We start from the raw sequence: 14,583 nt of genomic DNA, 5'->3' as shown, positions 1-14,583 counted from the left end.
TTCTATACAAAGTGATCATGGAGTAGAATTTGAGAATGAAAGATTTGAAAATTTTTGAAAAGTGAAAGGAATTGATCACAATTTTTCTGCACCTAGAACCCCTCAGTAAAATGGGATAGTCGAAAGGAAAAATAGAACATTAATAGAAGTCGCCGGAGCAATGATGCCAGAATACTCACTTCTTAGATATTTTTGGGCTGAAGTGGTTAGTACTGCATGTTATGTTCTAAATAGGGTGAATGTGAGATCCAATTTAAATAAAATACCCTATGAGTTGCTAAAAGGTTGAACACCAAATTTGTCTCATTTGCATGTTTTTGGTTGAAAGGTATTTATTCATAATAATGGAAAATCTTCCTTAGGAAAATTTGATCCAAAATCAGATGAAGGAATTTTTGTTGGATATTCAAGTGTTGGAAAATCTTATAGGGTATTCAACAAAAGAACTTTGGTCATTGAAGAGACCACACATGTTGTATTTTATGAATATGAAAATTTGGAAGAGCCAAATGTTATTGAAGATGAGATTGAGTATAACTCCCAAAAGATTGATAGAACAAACTTGTAAGAAAATATGGAAGAGAATTTGGAGATAGAAAACCCTTTACCTAGAGATTTGAGATTTTATAAAAACCACCCAAGGGAATTGATTATAGGCGAACCTAGTGAGGGTATTAGGACTAGGCGTGGATTAAACAAGGAAGTCAATCATTCAGCCTTTATTTCAATACTAGAACCCTCAAATATTGATCAAGAACTTTCTAATGAATTTTGGATATTGGCTATGCAAGAAGAGTTGAATCAATTTGTAACAAATAAAGTTTGGGAATTAACTTCAAGACCAAAAGATCAAAGTATTGTTGGAACTAAGAGGGTATTCAAAAATAAAATAAATGACTCAGAAGTAGTCATTAGAAATAAGACTAGATTAGTTGATAAGGGGTCTAATCAGATTGAAGGAATTGATTTTGAGGAGACTTTTGCCCCTGTAGCTAGACTTGAAGCAATTAGGATTTTGCTAGCCTTTGCCTGTTTTAAAGGTTTCAAATTGTTTCAAATGGATGTGAAAAGTGCCTTTTTAAATTGGGTAATTGAAGAGGATGTCTTTGTAGAACAAACTCCAGGTTTTGAAAATTTTAAATACCCAAATCATGTTTTCAAGTTGAAAAAGGCATTATATGGATTAAAACAGGAACCTAGGGCTTGGTATGAGAGGTTGAGCACCTTTTTACTTGAAAGATCTTTTGAAAAAGGAAGTGTGGATACAACTCTCTTTTTGAAGAAATTTGGAAAGGACATACTCATTATTCAAATTTATGTGGATGATATCATTTTTGGATCTTCAAATAAAAATCATTGTGATGATTTTTCTAAAACAATGAGTAGTGAACTTGGATGAGTCTAATGGAAGACTTAAATTACTTTCTAGGCTTTAGCATTAAGCAACTTGAGGAAAGTACATTTCTTAGCCAATCTAAATATGTTAAGGACATCCTCAAAAAATATGAAATGGACAATGCTAAACCTGTTAGTACACCAATGAGTTCCTCAGTTCAGTTTGATAAGGACCTTAAGGGAAAGTCTGTTGATCAAAAGAAATTTAGAGGGATTATTTAAACTTTACTTTACTTGACTGCTAGCCAACCCGATATCATGTTTAGTGTTTGCCTGTGTGCTAGATTTCAATCAGATCCAAAACAATCACATTTGACAGTAGTGAAAAGGATTTTAAGATATTTGCTAGGAACTCAGAACTTAGGAATTTGATATCTTAAGTTTAGCTCTTCATTTAAAATTATTGGTTATTCATATTCTAATTTTGCAGGCTATATGGTGGATAGGAAAAGAACTTCTGGAACATGTCAATTCATTAGAAATTCTTTAGTTTCATGGTCTAGTAAAAAACAAAATTCAGTGGCCCTATCTACTTTAGAAGCAGAATACATTGCACTAGGAAGTTGTGTGGCACAAGTACTTTGGTTAAAATAATAGTTGGTTGATTTAGGACTATCTATAGGCACTATACCAATTTATTATGATATTGAGAGCAATGTTAATGAAAGAAAGAAGAAACAAATAACCCTAATTATTGGTTTTAAACAAGTTAAGGAACTTGCTTATCTTGGTATCAAGATGACATTGAGAAGAATGGTGGTTAGCGACTTCTATTTCATCATTGAAAAAGCTCTCAAATTCCTCAATGTTTGGGGAACAAAATCTTTATCACTTGCAGGCAAGATAGTTCTTATAAAAATTGTTATTTTAGCCATTCCCAATTTCTTCAGTTCGCATTCTTTAGTGTCGGTAAGAATCCTAAAGGAGAATGATAAAATTTGTAGAGAATTCTTATGGAAGAAATCTACAAGAAATACAGGACTACACTATCTCAGTTGGGAAAATCTTTGTAAGCCAAAGAAGAATGGTGGTTGCGGGTTACAATCTTCAAACACAAGAGTAGCTCCTCTAAGAGCTAGATTAACATGGAGATTCCTTAATAATAAGGAGTCTTTACTTCATAAAACTTTGGCTCCTAAATATGGTACTTCTTTTGGAAGTAATGGTATGAAGAAGTCTTCTTCATCTTGGAAAATTCTAAATAATGGAGGAAAAGCATTGGAACCACTTATTAGATGGAATATTACAAATGGTAATTCAATCAAAGTATTTAAGGATAAATGGATACTTGATAGAAGAATCAATGAATGGCCTACTCTTGTAATCCCTCAAGAAGATGAAGATCTATTTCTAAATAGGTTTATAGAAAATGGTTGATGGAATGAGGAAAAACTTAAACTGTTTTTTGGAAATGACCTGATTCAACTCATAATGAATATCAAAATTGATATAGTTCTTGAAAATGATGTCCAAGAACTAATATTTCATTGTCCGGGAAATCTATTCCTGCAATGATTACATAATATCAGCAACAAGATGAAGAATGAACTCCTTTTTATTGGATAAAGAAGCGAACTAAATCCACGGGTTCAATACATTTATATGGAGAGCTTTCAATAATAGCATTACACAAACTTTTCATTTCCTGGTTCATAGAAAATTAAAAAAGACAATGTCCTATGTCCAAGATGCAATGCTGGAAAAGAAGATTTAGAAACACATTATTGGTGGGTGTTTTGAAAATCAAAGAAGGTGATCACTATTATCAAAAGTTGGGGTTTTGCTTTTCCAGAATTCAACAACATTCAAGATTGCTGTAAATAGATACATAATATCCATAAGAATGAAGGTATGATATTAAATCTCTACTTTAATATGTCATGTATATTCATGGAAAGCTAGAAACAAGTTGATACATGAAGGCAATAATGAAAGTGCAATCTCTGTTGCTGTTCAAGCTATCAATCAATTATCTTATTCTAAGATAATTTTTTAATCAATTGCGCGAATCGGATCGGATGGGTAATAAGTCTTCTAGATGCTGTTGAAAGTTGGCATCCCCCCTCCACCCGTTGGTTAAAAATCAACATAGAATGCTACTATTTCCTCTTCATACAAAGCAGGAGTTGGAGGACTATATCGTGCAAGAGAGAGTTCCTAATGGCTTTCGGGAATACTTGTATCCATTGGGATATTTATCAATTGGAATTCTTGGCAATCAAAAGTATTGATGAATTTATCAAAAGATTGGATGTTCAAGTACAAAGGAGCAAATATTGAGAAGTGACAACTCAATGTCATCAAGGTTATTCAAGATGCTAAGGAAGAATTCAAACATCAAGATGAGTTAAATTTCTTCAATGATTTTAATTATGTTATTTTTAAATGCATTTCTAGGAGGGGAATAAACTAGTCGACCTTTATGCTAGTTATGGTATCCTTAGTAGCTTTATTTGGGAAGACATACATTTGGATAAGATTCCTCCTTCATTTGTTCAATTGGTGAAGGAGGAATCATGCTTGTAGTTCTTTTTGTTTTTTCCTTATTTTAATGCATTATTGCTTCTTCCAAAAAAAAAAAAAAAATCCTATTCAACATTCAAGAACCAAACACATTGACATAAGACATCATTTCATAAGGGATCATGTATCCAAGGGATAAATTGAACTTACCCATGTTTCAACAGAAAATCAACTTGCAGACATTTTTACAAAACCTTTAGCCTTTGATACTTTTAGTACATTAAGAACTAGACTTGGAGTGATTGATTTAAATGCTTAGATAAAAATGTTTTCTGCAATATTGATATTTTTGTTTTATGTTCATTGTACTTTTTAGTTTATTTTTTGTGATATTTACTTCTTAAAAGTATGTGTTTAAGTTTTGTTATGTTTATTTTTATTTGTTTGTTGTTTTTTTAGTGTTAAAATGAAAATTTGTGGTCATCATCGACCGGGATGAAATTTTTTCGTACGGGATGATTTGTGCAGTGAGTAACCGTATGCATATTAATCAGTTTTAAAATTGTATTTTTGTCTGTACGATCGTATATCGTCCAGGACAAAATTTTTTCAGACGTCAGAACGAATGCTTAAAATAGTTGAATGGATAAGGTCATTTTTATTACGATATTCGTCCATATGAACCTTTGGTTCGTCTAGATGAACAGACGTCGGTTCATGGCGGGGGACGGTTTTCAACTGCTATTAAAACGAATTAAATTTCTGATCATCCGGACAAACACGTGTTCGTCTGTATGATCATTTTGGTCAAAAGCCTGTACGAAAGGATGCTTAAGAAATTGTGTTTACGAAAAGCCGTTATTTTTTAAACTCATTCGTTCATCCATACAAAATATTTTCGTACGGGATGAATCAAATTCGTACGGGATGAATAAATTTTCATCTGTTACGAACAGTCGTTCTTCTTTAAATTGATGGCAGTTTTTACTGAACAATCACTTTCACACATCTCTTTTAAACCTATCCTCTCTTCAAATCTTTCAATGGCTAGTTCTAGCAAGCGCCAAAAGACCTTGGCTAAGGGTCCACCAAGAAATACATCTGAAAACTTCATTTCTAGAGCCAATGAAGAATCCTTTGCTAGGTTTGTATCTGCGAAAATCACTACATCTAGAGTTCTCCTATAGGATCAATTAACCTTTAAGGTAATGCACTTATTTGCCTCTACTCAATTTGGTGTAATCCTCACTTTAGTACACTTCTACAATAGAGAAACCTTTCACTATTTTTTTGCAAACATGTCATTCAACCCCTACCATTCTGATATCAGTTCTTTTGTTTTCAAAAAGAAAATTGAAATCACCAAGGCTGACTTTGGTATCTTCCTAAACTTAAGGACTGAAGACTTAAGAGCACACACCTTAACCACCACAAGTTTTGATTGGACTAAAAGAAATCGTGTGATTAGAGGAATAAGAGTTATAGATCATTTGCCTAAAGTATCAACTTTACTGCGTGATGCCCGTATCATCCAGCACGTACTAAGAACTTCCATTATATCAAAAGTTGGTGATAGAGTCAACATCACTCCTCTTCTTTCTACTGTTACCTACTTGATAATGACAAGACAACCTATAGATGAGGCCGAACTTCTAATTGTCTATATTTATGGTCTCTCTAAAATTGGTCATGTTGATCATAAAAGAAAGAAGAACATATCCTTAGGACATCTGATTCCCTATATTTTGGAAAAGAAGTATGATTTAATACATCCAGAACATGACTTTGAAGAACCACTCTACTACAACGACGCATCCTTTAGGGCTATCTTCAAAAAGTACGAGCCCAGCAAAACTCATGTAGTTCTGAGTGAAACAGAAGAAGAAGCTGAACCTTCACGTGCTGCTGGACCAAATTATCAGGATTTGGTTCAAAGATTTGACAATTTAGCGGCTCATTTTGATCAAAGGTTTGATCAAATTGAAACTCACTTTCAGCAGCAAGATATTCAGCACAATCAGGATATCTGATTTATGCGTGATCTGATAAATGCCATTAATTCCAACATGTTTATGATGAGTAATTACTTTAACTTCTTTGGTGCAGCACCACCTCCTCCTCCTCCAGATCAGGGTCTTCTGAATGATTTGTTTAGTATTTGTTCAGTGTTTTGTTGTAGTTCATGTGTTAGTGATTTCCTTTAGTTTGTTATTTTTTCCTTGTTTTAGTTTGTTACTATTAATATCTTGAACTTCAAATTGTAATGGCTTCATCCGATATCAATATATGTTTCCAATGTTTGTTGTTTAATGTTTTATAGAAATGTGCTTGTTAGATTTTATGAACATTCAATTTTTTTATAATTCTTCAATTAGTGTTTATTCCTAATTTTGTAATTATTAATTCATTAAAAATATAATTTTTCTAAATTTAAGAGATGCTAATAACTTGGATATTATTAGAATTTTCAATTCTATGTCTCTTATTTTGACTACATTATCTTTAATATTAATTATAGCAATTTAGAATGTTTCTTAAAAATTTTGTATTTCTCTTTTTTCAATTAGTATTTATGCACTTAGAAAAATTTGAAATTTTAGATTGTTGATATTTGAAAGAATTCAAATTTCTCTTGAATGTATACAAATGTTACAAAAAAATCAAAAGGATTCTGCAAGAAAAATTTGCAATGATAAACAGAGGCACGAAAATAAGCCCAAAGTAAAAATATGCACAAAATAGTGCCATAAAACCATTGAAAAGTTGGCGCCGGTACCAGCGCTTACATGTGATAGTTAACTTCTTTTTCCGGACTCTTTTAATCTCTTATTCAAATTGGGATCTTATTGTTCATTTTATACATTGAACAATTGAAAATTTGAAATAATAATTTTTTTTTATTCTCGTTAGTGCAATGATTTTCTTTAATCTTAATAGTCTAAATTGACACATGCCTTTGATAAATTCTTTTTTATTCTCTATGTTATTATCACTTCTTAAATTAAATATGAAATCTTATGTTTTTCTATGTTTGATTTTAATTTGCTACAATTATTTCAATCACTTCAAGATTAAAATATCAAATAAAATTTCATCTTCTTCTTACCATTTCCTAATCCTTCTTTCTTCTTCAACTTTATTGATGTTGTCAAAAAGGGAGAGAAATATGTTTGTTGTGGTCTATGTATTTTATTTTTTTTCCATGTATTTTATTTGTTTTTATCGTATGTTTTCGTATCCGTGTGATTGATTATTTTTAAATTTTGTCTTTTGTGTTGTATAAAATTTTGAAAACAATTTTTGTTTTACTTCAAATGCCTCCTTATTTTCATGAGTTCAAATCATTTCAGGGGGAGTTTAGGAAAATTCTTAAAAATTTGATAAATCCTAATAAACAATAATTTATTTTGGCCATCATAAAAGGGGAAGAATTGTAGAGAGAGTTGCTATTTGCATGTTTTATATTTTTGCAACTTGTATTGGTTTTGATGATTATCAAATATTATTGTTTTATGTATCTCCTAACACATTTTGGAAAGATTTATTTTTGCTCTAGTGTGTACTAACATTTCAGGAAAATCACCATCAACACCATCTTGGGGACAATTTTGTGAAAAAACTGATCGTAACGAGAACAGAAACCTGGTTCGTACGGGACAACTCATGTCAATTAATCCCTAGGGAGCAATGGATCGAACAGAGAGCGTGCGGGTAGAAAATTTTCTAAGTCCTAATTATCCAGGATGAATTCCTTGTATATCGTCCCGGGATTAAACGTCCCTCTGGATTCTCACCTTGTAAACTGTTTCACCAAACACAAAAGTCATGGTTCATACCGGGATGAAATCTCTATATGAGATCCGTACAAGCAAATGAACCTTCGTCTCTGGACCGAAACTATCTGTATGAGGATCGTGACCAGTACGAAGTGAACCTTCTCCCTTGACGAAACTCTCTGTATGGAGATCGTACAGGGACGAAGTGAACCTTTCATGCCCTGGAATGTAACTCTCTGTATAAAATCCATCCAGGATGAAACACTTCATACCCAGGCATGACTGAACCGACTTACCAACAGTTGGTTCCGTCCGTAGAAATTTGGGAACCAGAACCTATGGAATACCGATTCTACTGGACGAACCTAGTCGTACGGGTGTAGGGCATGTACGAACATAACTTCATACCAATATACATTAGGATCATTTCCGGACACTTTAAGTAAAATTCGTCCTAGGATGATCATGATCGTACGGGACGATCCACTGCGTCTAGAATTGAAAACTTACAGTTTTTAGGCAGTTTTCTTGTCCTTTTGTAAATATATAGTCCAAATTAAGACCTGCCACCCAAATCTTATTGCTCATTGATCTACGTGCCCTATTGGATGAAGAGTCAAGGAGCCAGAGTGAGAAAAGAGCAATTCAGAAGGATTTCTACCAACTTGGAGGCGTGAATGCTTCGCGTTGTGTTCAGATAAGATTTTCCTACTTATGATTTGTCGGATTACATCACTCTTTTTCTTTCTTCCTTCTGATTTCTTGTGAGAAGATATGTTCAAAGAGATCCGGTTCTCTCTGCGACACTTGAGAGTGTGAAAGGAGTGAAGGGTTTCTCTGCCACACACCACTAGGAAAAGTAATGAACAGGGACGAAGGGTTCTCTTTGCCCACCGCTAGGAGAGTGTGAAGGAGCAAAGGGTTTCTCTACCCACACTAAAAGGAGGAATTTTATTGCGTCCTCCCACCTGACGCATCTTGTACGTTCGGTAACCTTGATAACGCGACACCTGGAAACAACAATACCCCGTTAACCGACCCGGAGGCGAAGAGTGGGTTTATTGGGCACGTGCGAAATTTTAAAAAAAATGAGACGGCACGAACAAACGGACACACCGGAAAATTATAAACGCGCGGAAACCGAGAAAAAACTGGCGAGACAAACTTTACTGTGCCTTCATCTTCTCCAACGGCGCTTCTTCTTCCATTTCAGTGAACTTGCTGCTCGCATTTAACGATGCCTCAGGTTTAGTTTCATCTTCCTGTAAACACGAATAAACTTGCAAGTTACCGAGCAAACTGCGCGGTATTATTGTTATAGTATAAAGATTGGGTAAAGTTAATCGATTGAGCTTGATACCTGAGCTTTACCGAAGCATTCTTAAAGTCCGGTAGTGCTAAGGTATTTGTCAAGAAATGGTCGCAAAAATACCTAGCCATTGGTAGCAGTAATCTTCTTATGTGGTATTTAGGGGTTAGGGTTAACCTAGCGGTTACCGCCATGAAAGAAAGCAAAATGAGTTTAGCATTGAATCGGTACTGCTCGGTAACCACTATGCGCAACGAGCAATAAAAATTAGTCGTAATTTGGCTAGGTATTGCTCGTTACGACCGGAGAGCAATAACCCGAGAATACCAGGAGAAAGCAATAATATTTGGTATTGCTCGGTAATTACCCTATAATTGCTTTGTATGACAAGATCACTATTGGCACGATAAACAGGCGGTAACACAACTCGTACCATCAGAACTGTATCGAACAATACTTCGAGCTCATACGAGCATACCTAGGAGTCAGTATTTGGGCGTTATTTAGTTATTATCATGCTAACGGATTGATTTTAAGCAGGGGATATATCTCCAAAGATTCATTTCCGATGCCGGACTCGAGTTTAGAGAAGTTTGTAATGGGCTTGTTAAAAGGTTTTGGAGATCCTTTGGTTGATAACTGCGTCAGTTGCAAATCCCAGCCAGTTCCTCCGCTACCTCTTATGCCTCCAAAATGTTCCACTTATACATATGCTATTATCGAAGTGGGACCAATGAAGACTGAAAGTTTTATTATTAAAGGACACAAAAAGTCTTAAAATTTACATCTGAGGAAGTTGCATTACTGATTGGGCATGCCAAATAGGGGTATTATTATTTGACAGTAGGCAAAACACACAAAATTGACAATTCGCCGCGACATTGAGAGGTGAGATAGTAGCACCCAATGGATGATCTCGTGAAATGCTATCGTCCTTTACTGCTATCAGAACATATCTTTCCAATGGCTAACTTCGCATACCAATTAGCCATGCTTGGAACTTTCTTAACAATCCTTGGATACATTTTAATAATCAGTAACAACTGGCCTGAAATCAATTAGGAGTTCTCCTAGTTAAAGAATTCAACGTTGTTGCTTCCAAACAAGCCAAGGATTTGCCTTGGTTATGTAAATGGTTTTGTTAATGATTTTTAATTGTGAAGTATTTTTGCGTTTTTTCAATAAATGTTTATTAGTGTACAGAAACCTAATAACGAAATTAATATTGTCTTTAATTTTACAGATTGGTTTTCTTGAACATACAACAACTTCATGCTGTAAAGGAGATACGCATCCCGGCCTCGATTTACTGATGGGACTGGTAACTTTATTTATCAGTGAGAAAGAAGTAATTAGTATGTTTACTCAACTTCAAGTGATGAGGTACGGTCACTACATAATTTTAATTGAATTGCGTTGTGAATATTGAATTTGTTTTATGGATTAATGAGATGCAATGTATGAGATTTTGCAGATAATTGTTAGAATTGAAAGGTGTAACTGATGATGAGAAGGTTTTATTGCTGCTTGTTCTCCCACCGCGCAGTTCCCAATACGTGTGGTCAAGTCCACCGGCACAACAGCCGAGTCAAGTCCACCCACTCACTTCTCCCACGGTGCGGTTGTCCAGTGGACCCAAACATGACCTCAGCACCAACCAAACTCAAACGCAGCCTGAATCATCTGCACATCCGGATGTCTACAACACATGTTGAATGATGAAACTAAACTTGCGGATATTAAGTAAATCAATATATGAGCTGTTTAGCCAGTTCAACCTTTATAAACAATAAGGTTTGCAGCTGTGGAAGCAACCAATCACACATACCTTGTAATCAGCGCATAACTTTTCTTAGAAAAGGAAAAATATTGAATTTGAAAAGAACGAAAATTGGAATGAAAGACCAGGTTCATGGATGCAGGTTCATTTGAAGCAAAACCTTTCCCGTTCTTTATGTAAAGGCGCGTACAAAGACAAGAATTGGTGTCCCGGTCTTCTTATCTCCAACTGCATCTGAAGACACAACCTTAAGCCGTGGAGTATGAGAGTTGATCCGTACTGTTAGGTTCAGGGATAGCCAAGGGTGCAGCAGGAGGGAAATGAATCGAAAAAGAAAACTTGTATTACACACCAATTCACTACCGGGTATTACGAAGAAGAAATTAAAAGAAAAACGGTAACCAAAAGATGATTCAGATAATGCAATAGCAAGTGATCAACCCAGTATATAAATACCGGAAAATGCTCCAATCTTACACCAACTCGCGGCACCCGACACTCTACAACAGAACCTACACCAACAAGTTTAAGTGTTATTCCAGTTGGCGCCTACTGTTGTGCACTCCTGTTGAACACAGAAACACAGCAAATGTCACTGTCTGGTTGAAACGCCCTGGTGGTAAAGCGAAATTGGTTGTTTATGAGTTGATTGAATAAAGAAATTCCTCTTGAATCCAGCAGCTGAAACATTAGGATTACCACTCAGGCAGAAACTTAATTGCTGATAAAAAAATAAACGCCTGATAAACGATATATGCCTTAACAGATTCAAGTTTGTGAAGTTAACCATTTTTATAGCATAGTGAATGGGTACTATTTCCCATAAAACAGTTTTGATATTTTTTTTTTTTTAAATATACAAAGGAGCGGATTCTTATCTTCGAGCTTGGAAATATAGCAATTATACTAGGAAAGCCAGTTGGATGAATTATTAAATCCGTCGGAAGAGCTTTGATAATAACCACATAACGATGCGTCTTGGTTAATCTAATTAAGCGCAGAAGGAAGCAACATCTCAAATCTCGCAATCAACCCGTTTCTAATTTGTTTCAAAAGCTTCCCATTGGGATAAGTAGTTAAAGATTCTGGTATAGTAGCCGGTTGCTAATATACGAACTAATCAGAACAAGTCTCTTCTTTATTTAAACCCAACTCTAGCTACAAACAATACAATGAATCGAACACAAGACCGTTCGTTTCTATATAGACCAAAAACACCTAGTAGAGGAAAGTAAACATTATTATTGTTGTTTTTTTTTTTTTTTGATTTTTTGTTCGCAATAATATATGGAAAACATTGACACTTTTTTACTTGCAACTTGTTAAAGAAAACGGTGGGTAGTTCTATGATTCATTCCGAAGAAAGACACATAAGAGATTCTCGCCGGAAGTTTTAAGTAATCGCGTAATTTTTTTTTATCATTTCTACTCTCCAAATTATTATATTGCTAATTTGATTTTCGTGAATCAAGATTACGCATTTCCTAACAAAAGTCCAGAGGACGCCTTCGACAATCGATAAACAAAATGGCCAAAATCAAGAGGATTTAGAAATGTTCCAACACAAAATAAGTAGTGTCGATTGCGAATGTATCTTTGTAAATATATGGGAAGTTCTAAAATACAACAAGAACCCAATTAAAATGGTATCGGTAATTTGAACTGGCATTCAAAATATGGCCATTGTACAGGGCTTGAATTTTGCTTATGACCTTATCATTGTAACATAAATTTCAATAGTGTTGAGTGAAATTTTTTAGCTTTAATAATGTTGTGTCTTTATTTTTTAAAGCAAAAAGAATGCCCAGTATTAACAATACGGATCTCGTTTTAGTTCGGTATTGGTCGGTATTTCTCGTATTGCTGGTATAATAAGCTTCGGAATGCCATAGGTATGGCTCTGTACAGCTCAGTATTCAACTATATATTGAAATCGGCTATACTCTCATTATTATTCTCGTTTTAAGGTGACCGGTAATAAGTCGGTACAAGATCGTAATTGCTCGGTATTGCTCGGTATAATAGCTCGGTATGTCATAGGTATTGTTCTGTTAATAAGCTCCAGCAATTCATATATATCTCGTTATAAGGTAACTGGTATCGACGCGAAATAAACTTGGTACAAATGGCAATAACATCGGTAATTACTCGGTATTAGCTTAAAAAAAATCTCCAAAAATCACGTATACAATTCAAAAGGTCATCTTACTGATATCGATTGAATGCAAAATTTACTGATTACATAAAGGACGATTGAACTACCTGAATCTGGATATGGGTATAAGTGTAAGCTTGTGCGGAGGAATCGTAGAGGTTTGTTTTCTTTTTTTGGGCTTCTTCTTCTCCAGTGATCCTCAATCTTGCATATGAAAACGCCTTGGGCCGCATTTCCTTTGGATCTATTAAATTTAGTTTCTATGACTCCAAGTTGCAGGATTGGGTAATGTTTTTTCTACCAAGCTTGATGGAAATGAACTTTTGCCCAGCCAATAGTCTGCAATCTGTCTATACACAGATCTCAGCCCTTTATTACCTTGAGCTTTCGGTTAGCTAAAAATTTTATATGCAAAACGGCATACATAATTTCTTGAAGATGAAGTTGCTATAACCGAAAATAAGTTGGCCGAACATGTACTACAGAACACTTGGGATCTTACTCCTGAATATAAATCTTTCTTAGCATTGACTGACATAACTTGGGAGTAAATATTTAATGGGAATATTAAATAATGTCTAAACTGTCTCATTACTCTCAATGCAATGCGCATATAATATTCCCATCATTTCGAACTTAGCAACAGGTGCATTCAATGGTACCTTCCATTGAATTAAATTTGACAAATCATTTGTGTGAAAATCCAGTGGAGGTATGCAATGTTCCAAACAAAAACCCTTTGATTAAATCTGACGAAGTATTTCCACGGCATAATGCCCACCACTCCATGTAAGAACTCCTTCAAAAAATGATACAACGTCGCTTGATAAATATTTGCAAAGGCTTGCTTCAATATTGGGCTACTTTTTCAATGATATGGAACTATGTCAGTTTGACCTACATCTGAATTCCTTCATCTTGTTCCATCTTCGGACGCCGAATTCCTTCAATTATCCTTCCTTTCACCCAAAACCGAGGGAAAAAGCCAATTCCCCCCGTGGGGGGATAGTACTTGATTGGCTCTTATGGGGAATAGCCATGGCATACATACAATTGGTTGACTTCACTACGTTGGGTTGATAAAATGCCCAAGATTAAAACAATCTTTGTTTGAATGCAGTTTGACCACTCTCCTGATTTTGTAGAGATCTTTCAACATGATTATTTTTGCAGATTTCCTTCTGATCAACATTTCAGCCCCTTTACATCTAAATTTCCTCTGCTCGAGTCACAATGTTTGAAACAGTACAAAAAAATAAGCAATTTAACTCACTGTTGTTGCGCTGTTAAAGCACGCAAACCTTTGAAGGTGCCCTTTCTTGTACAAATGCATTTGGCACAATCGATTGTCGTGGTTAGGCAAAGCAATCTCTATTGCACGAGCCATGGCATTGGTCCTGATCAGATAATATGGTAATGGGATGTTTGGTTATCCATGATTCTGTATAAATGTTTGAAAAAGCCAAGATAAAAGATCATACTCGTCTCATCAGATAAAAATGCACTCCTTAAAGTCAAACCATTTTGCCGTGATTGTTTACTCCAACAATTGGGGCATCAAGCTACAGTTACATTTCATTTAAACGATAACTAGTATCCGAATATAATCACATCCCCAAAACGTCATAATCAAAAATTCTACCCAACACCATCAACGCCAAAAGAAATTCAAAAGACATCCATCATTCATCTGTTTCAACAATCC

This window comes from Dendrobium catenatum, unplaced genomic scaffold, assembly GCF_001605985.2.
Source record: "Dendrobium catenatum unplaced genomic scaffold, ASM160598v2 fragScaff_scaffold_193, whole genome shotgun sequence".
Taxonomy (NCBI): domain Eukaryota; kingdom Viridiplantae; phylum Streptophyta; class Magnoliopsida; order Asparagales; family Orchidaceae; genus Dendrobium; species Dendrobium catenatum.
The sequence above is the reverse complement of the archived record's forward strand: the minus strand, read 5'-3'. Positions refer to the sequence as shown.